The sequence below is a fragment of the Arachis hypogaea genome, chromosome 1 (assembly GCF_003086295.3).
Source record: "Arachis hypogaea cultivar Tifrunner chromosome 1, arahy.Tifrunner.gnm2.J5K5, whole genome shotgun sequence".
NCBI lineage: Eukaryota > Viridiplantae > Streptophyta > Magnoliopsida > Fabales > Fabaceae > Arachis > Arachis hypogaea.
In genome coordinates, this window is record NC_092036.1 from 83,171,757 (window position 1) to 83,178,264 (window position 6,508).

Here is a 6,508-nt window from a genome sequence, read left to right on the forward strand (position 1 = left end):
GGCGTGCATCTCCTTGCATCATGGGCAAGTTGAATGCCAACCTCACATTTTCCAGACTAAAATCTAAGTATTTCCCCCGAACCATTGTAAGATAATTCTTTGGATTCGGGTTCACACTTTGATCATGGTTCCTAGTGATCCATGCATTGGCATAGAACTCTTGAACCATTAAGATTCTGACTTGTTGAATGGGGTTGGTCAGAACTTCCCAACCTCTTCTTTGGATCTCATGTCGGATCTCCGGGTACTCATTTTTTTTGAGTTTGAAAGGGACCTCAGGGATCACCTTCTTCTCGGCCACAACTTCATAGAAGTGGTCTTGATGGGCTTTGGAGATGAATCTCTCCATCTCCCATGACTCGGAGGTGGAAGCTTTTGTCTTCCCTTTCCCTTTTCTAGAGGTTTCTCCGGCCTTAGGTGCCATCAATGGTTATGGAAAAACAAAAAAGCTATGCTTTTACCACACCAAACTTAGAGTATTGCTCGCCCTCGAGCAAAAGAAGAAATAATAGATGAAGAAGAAAAAGATATGGACGAGAGGAAGAGAGGGTTATATTTCAGCCAAGGAGGAGAAGAGAAGGTTGTGTTGTGTGAAAATGAAGAAGAATGGAGGGGTTTATATAGTGGAGGGAGAGGGGTTAAGGTTTGGCCATATTGGGTGGATTGGGTGGGAAAAGGGATTTTGAATTTTGAAGGTAGGTGGGGTTTATGGGGAAGAATGGATAGATGTGAGTGGTGAAGAGGTGATGGGGAAGAGAGATTGAGGTAGGTGGGGATCCTGTGGGGTCCACAGATCCTGAGATGATCCTGTGGGGTCCACAGATCCTGAGGTGTCCAGGATTATCATCCTTGCACCAATAAGGCGTGTAAAATGCCCTCTGCATGCAATCTTGGCGTTCAACGCCAGATTGATGCTTGTTTCTGGCGTTGAACGCCAGCTTCATGTTTGTTTTGGGTGTTCAACGCCCATTTGCAGCATGTTTCTGGCGTTGAACGCCAGTTCCATGCTTGTTTCTGGCGTTCAGCACCAGCTTTTCTCAGGGTGTATTACTGGCGTTTAAATGCCAGGATGCTGCTTGTTTCTGGCGTTCATTGCTAGATCCATACTCTGTTTTGGCGTTGAACACCAGCCAGATTCTCCTTACTGGCATTTAAACGCTAGTAAGCCCTTCCTCCAGGGTGTGCTTTTTCTTCTGCTATTTTTTATTCTGTTTTTAATTTTAGTATTTATTTTAAGACTCCACATGATCATGAACCTAATAAAACATAAAAGAACAATAAAAGAAAAATAAAATTAGATAAATAAAAATTGGGTTGCCTCTTAATAAGCGCTTCTTTAATGTCAATAGCTTGACAGTGGGCTCTCATGGAGCCTCACGGGTGATCAGGTCAATGTTGTAGACTCCCAACACCAAACTTAGAGTTTGGATGTGGGGATTCAACACCAAACTTAGAGTTTGGCTGTGGCCTCCCAACACCAAACTCAGAGTTTGATTGTGGGGCCTTTGTTTGACTCTGCAGTGAGAAAATCTTTTTATGCTTCCTCTCCATTGTTACAGAAGAACACCCTTGGGTCTTAAACACAAGGTAGTCCTCATTCAATTGAAGGACTAATTCTCCTCTGTTAACATCTATCACAGCTCCTTTTGTGGCAAGGAAAGGTCTTCCAAGGATGATGCATTCATCCTCCTCCTTGCTAGTGTCTAAGATTTTGAAATCAGCAGGGATGTAAAGGCCTTCAACCTTCACTAACACGTCCTCTACCAATCCATAAGCTTGTCTTACTAACTTGTCTGCCATTTGCAATGAGAATATGGCAGGCTGTACTTCAATGATCCCCAGCTTCTCCATTACAGAGAGTGGCATAAGATTTATGCCTGACCCTAGGTCACACAGAGCCTTCTCAAAGGTCATGGTGCCTATGGTATAGGGTATTAAGAATTTGCCAAGATCTTGTCTCTTTTGTGGTAACGTTTGCTGAATCCATGTATCTAGTTCATTAATGAGCAAGGGAGGTTCACCTTCCCAAGTCTCATTACCAAACAATTTGGCATTCAGCTTCATGATGGCTCTTAGATATTGAGCAACTTGCTCTCCAGTTACATCTTCATCCTCTTCAGAGGAAGAATAGTTTTCAGAGCTCATGAATGGCAGAAGGAGGTTTAATGGAATCTCTATGGTCTCTATATGAGCCTCAGATTCCTTTAGGTCCTCAATAGGGAACTCCTTCTTGCTTTAGAGACATCCCATGAGGTCTTCCTCATTGGGATTCATGTCCTCTCCTTCCTCTCTAGATTCGGCCATGTTGATTATGTCAATGGCCTTGCACTCTCTTTTTGGATTCTCTTCAGTGTTGCTTGGGAGAGTACTAGGAGGAGTTTCAGTGATTTTCTTACTCAGCTGGCCCACTTGTGCCTCCAAATTTCTCATGGAGGACCTTGTTTCACTCATGAAACTTAAAGTGGCCTTAGACAGATCAGAGACTAAGTTTGTTAAGTTAGAGGTACTCTGCTCAGAATTCTCTGTTTGTTGCTGAGAAGATGATGGATAAGGCTTGCTATTGCTGAGCCTATTTCTTCCACCATTATTAAAGCCTTGTTGAGGCTTTTGTTGATCCTTCCATGAGAAATTTGGATGATTTCTCCATGATAAATTATAGCTGTTTCCATAAGGTTCTACCTCTGCTATTGCAGGGTTCTCAAGATCATAAGCTTCTTCTTCAGAAGATGCCTCTTTAGTATTGTTGGATGCATTTTGCCATCCATTCTGACTTTGAGAAATCATGTTGACTTGCTGAGTCAAGATTTTGTTCTGAGCCAATATGGCATTCAGAGCATCAATTTCAAGAACTCCCTTCTTTTGAGGCATCCCATTATTCACGGAATTTCTCTCAGAAGTATACATGAACTGGTTATTTACAACCATGTCAATAAGTTTTTGAGCTTCTACAGGCGTTTTCTTTAGGTGAATGGATCCACCTGCAGAATGGTCCAATGACATCTTGGAGAAATCAGATAGACCATAATAGAATATATCCATAATGGTCCACTCTAAAAGCATGTCAGAAGGACACCTTTTGGTCATCTGCTTGTATCTTTCCCATGCTTTATAGAGGGATTCACCATCTTTTTGTTTGAAAGTCTGAACATCCACTCTAAGCTTGCTCAGTTTTTGAGGAGGAAAGAACTTAGCCAGGAAGGCCGCGACCAGCTTATCCCAGGAGTCCAGGCTATCTTTAGGTTGTGAATCCAACCATATTCTAGCTCTGTCTCTTACATCAAAGGTGAAAAGCATGAGCCTGTAGACTTCAGGATCTACTCTATTAGTCTTAACAGTCTCACAGATCTGCAAGAACTCAGTTAAAAACTGGTAGGGATCGTCTGATGGAAGTCCATAGAACTTGCAGTTCTGTTGTAGTAGAGTAACTAGTTGAGGTTTCAGCTCAAAATTGTTTGCTCCAATGGCAGGGATTGAGATGCTTCTGCCATCAAACTTGGAAGTAGGTGTAGTATAATCACCAAGCATCCTCCTTGCATTATTATTTTCGGCTGCCATCTCCTCTTCCTTTTCAAAAATTTTAGTAAGGTTGTCTCTGGATTGTTGTAATTTAGCTTCTCTTAGTTTCCTCTTCAGAGTCCTTTCAGGTTCAGGATCTGCCTCAACAAGAATATTCTTGTCCTTGCTCCTGCTCATATGAAAAAGAAGGGAGCAGAAAATAATAATAGGGATCCTCTTTACCACAGTAGAGAGATTCCATTATGTTAGTAGAAGAAGAAAGGAATAGAAGAAGGAAAAGGTAAGAATCCAAACACAAGGGTGAAGATAGGTTCAGATTCTTGAGATGAAGAGAAGTGTTAGTAAATAAATAAATAAATAGAAGAAGATGAGAGGGAGAGAATTCGAAAATTAATTTTGAAAAAGGGTTAGTGATTTTTGAAAATTAAAAGAAGAATTAAAATTAAAATTAAAATTTAAAACATTTAGTTAATTAAAAGAATTTTGAAAAAGAGGGAGGAAATTTTCAAAAATTAGAGAGAGGAAAGTAGTTAGGTGGTTTTGAAAAAGATAAGATATAGTTAAAACAAACAAAAAGTCAACCAGTTAGTTGAAAAAGATTTGAAATTTAATTTTGAAAAGATAAGAAGTTGGAAGATATTTTGAAATCAAATTTTTGAAAAAGATAAAATTTTGAAAAAGATATGATAGAAAAGATATGATTAAAAAGATATGGTTGAAAAAGATTTAAATTTTAAAATTAAAATTAATTACTTGACTAACAAGAAACTAAAAGATATGATTCTAGAATTTAAAGATTGAACATTTCTTAACAAGAAAGTAACACTTCAAATTTTTGAATCAATCGCATTACTTGTTAGTTAAGTTCCGAAAATTTGAAATAAAATTAAGAAGAAGATTTTGAAAAATATTTTTAAATTTTCAAAAAATAGTAAAAAAATGAAAAAGAATTGATTTTTGAAAAAGTTTTGAAAAAGATAAGATTTTTAAAATCGAAATTTTGACTTGACTAACAAGAAATAACTAATTTTAAAAATTTTTGACTAAGTCAACCCAAAATTTCGAAATTTATGAGAAAAAAGGAAAAGATATTTTTTTTATTTTTTGAATCTTTAATGATGAGAGGGAAAAACATAAAAATGACCCAAAACATGAAAATTTTTGGATCAAAACCAATGATGCATGCAAGAACACTATGAATGTCAAGATGAACACCAAGAACACTTTGAAGATCATGATGAACATCAAGAACATTTTTTTGAAAAATTTTTGATGCAAAGAAAACATGCAAGACACCAAACTTAGAAATCTTTAATGCTTAGCCACCATGAATGCAAAAATGCACATGAAAAACAACAAAAGACACAAAACAAGAAAACATCAAGATCAAACAAGAAGACTTACCAAGAACAACTTGAAGATCATGAAGAACACTATGCATGAATTTTCGAAAAATGCATAAATTTTTAAAACATGCAATTGACACCAAACTTAAAAATTGACACTAGACTCAAACAAGAAACACAAAATATTTTTGATTTTTATGATTTTATTAATGTTTTTTTGGATTTTTGTAATAAATTTTTCGAAAACATATTTTTGAAAAAGGTAGTAATGAATCCAAAGTCCTCAATCAGAATTCCAGAAATCATGTAATGTTAGTCAAAAGCTCCGGTCCAGGAATTAGGCATGGCTTTACAGCCAACCAAGCTTCAACATGTTACATGAAACTCTAGAATTCATTCTTAAAACTCTAAAAATTTTCGAAAACAGGTGATAAATTTTTGAAAGATTTTTGAAAAATTTTTTTGAAAATAAAATAAAAAGAAAATTACCTAATCTGAGCAACAAGATGAACCGTTAGTTGTCCAAACTCGAATAATCCCCGGCAATGGCGCCAAAAACTTGGTGCACGAAATTGTGATATCTAATAATGGCATTCAACTTGGTATGCGCATCTACTAACTCAGCACTTTCTTCACAACTTCGCACAGCTAACCAGCAAGTGCACTGGATCGTCCAGGTAATAAACCTTACGTGAGTAAAGGTCGATCCCACGGAGATTGTTGGTATGAAGCAAGCTATGGTCATCTTGTAAATCTCAGTTAGGCGGATTTAAATGATTATAATGGTTTTCGAATAATAATAATAAATAAACAGAAAATAAGGATAGAATTACTTATGTAAATCATTAGTGAGAATTTCAGACAAGTGTTTGGAGATGCTTTGTCCCCGTTGGATCTCTACTTTCCTACTGCCTTTCTTCAATCCTTCTTACTCCTTTCCATGGCAAGCTGTATGTAGGGCATCACCATTGTCAATGGCTACATCCCAACCTCTCAGTGAAAAAGGTCCAAATGCTCTGTCACGGCACGACTAATCATCTGTCGGTTCTCGATCATGTCGGAATAGAATCCATTGATTCTTTTGCGTTTGTCATCACGCCCAACAATCGCGAGTTTGAAGCTCGTCACAGTCATTCAATCCCTGAATCCTATTCGGAATACCACAGACAAGGTTTAGACTTTCCGGATTCTCATGAATGCTGCCATCAATTCTAGCTTATACCACGAAGATTCTGATTAAGGAATCCAAGAGATATGTGCTCGGTCTAAGGTAGAACGGAGGTGGTTGTCAGTCACGTGTTCATGGGTGAGAATGATGATGAGTGTCACGGATCATCACATTCATCATGTTGAAGTTCAACGAATATCTTAGAACAGGAATAAACTGAATTGAATAGAAAATAGTTGTAATTATATTAAAACTCGAGGTACAGTAGAGCTCCACACCCTTAATCTATCGTGAGCAGAAACTCCACCGTTGAAAATACATAAGTGATGAAGTTCCATGCATGGCCGAATGGCCAGCCCTCATGGTCTAAGAACTAAACGTCCAAATATGTCTAATACAATAGTAAAATGTCCTATTTATACTAGACTAGCTACTAGGGTTTATAGAAGTAAGTAATTGATGTAGAAATCCACTTCCG

The 6,508-nt window shown here is 37.5% G+C and overlaps 1 non-coding gene across 1 annotated transcript; it reads left to right on the forward strand.

The window, feature by feature from the left end:
* Positions 1-3,054: 3,054 nt before the first annotated feature.
* Positions 3,055-3,162, forward strand: LOC112716118 (small nucleolar RNA R71). The gene has a single exon (XR_003160174.1). It is a non-coding gene; the product is annotated as a small nucleolar RNA R71 (small nucleolar RNA).
* The last annotated feature ends 3,346 nt before the right edge of the window (positions 3,163-6,508 follow it).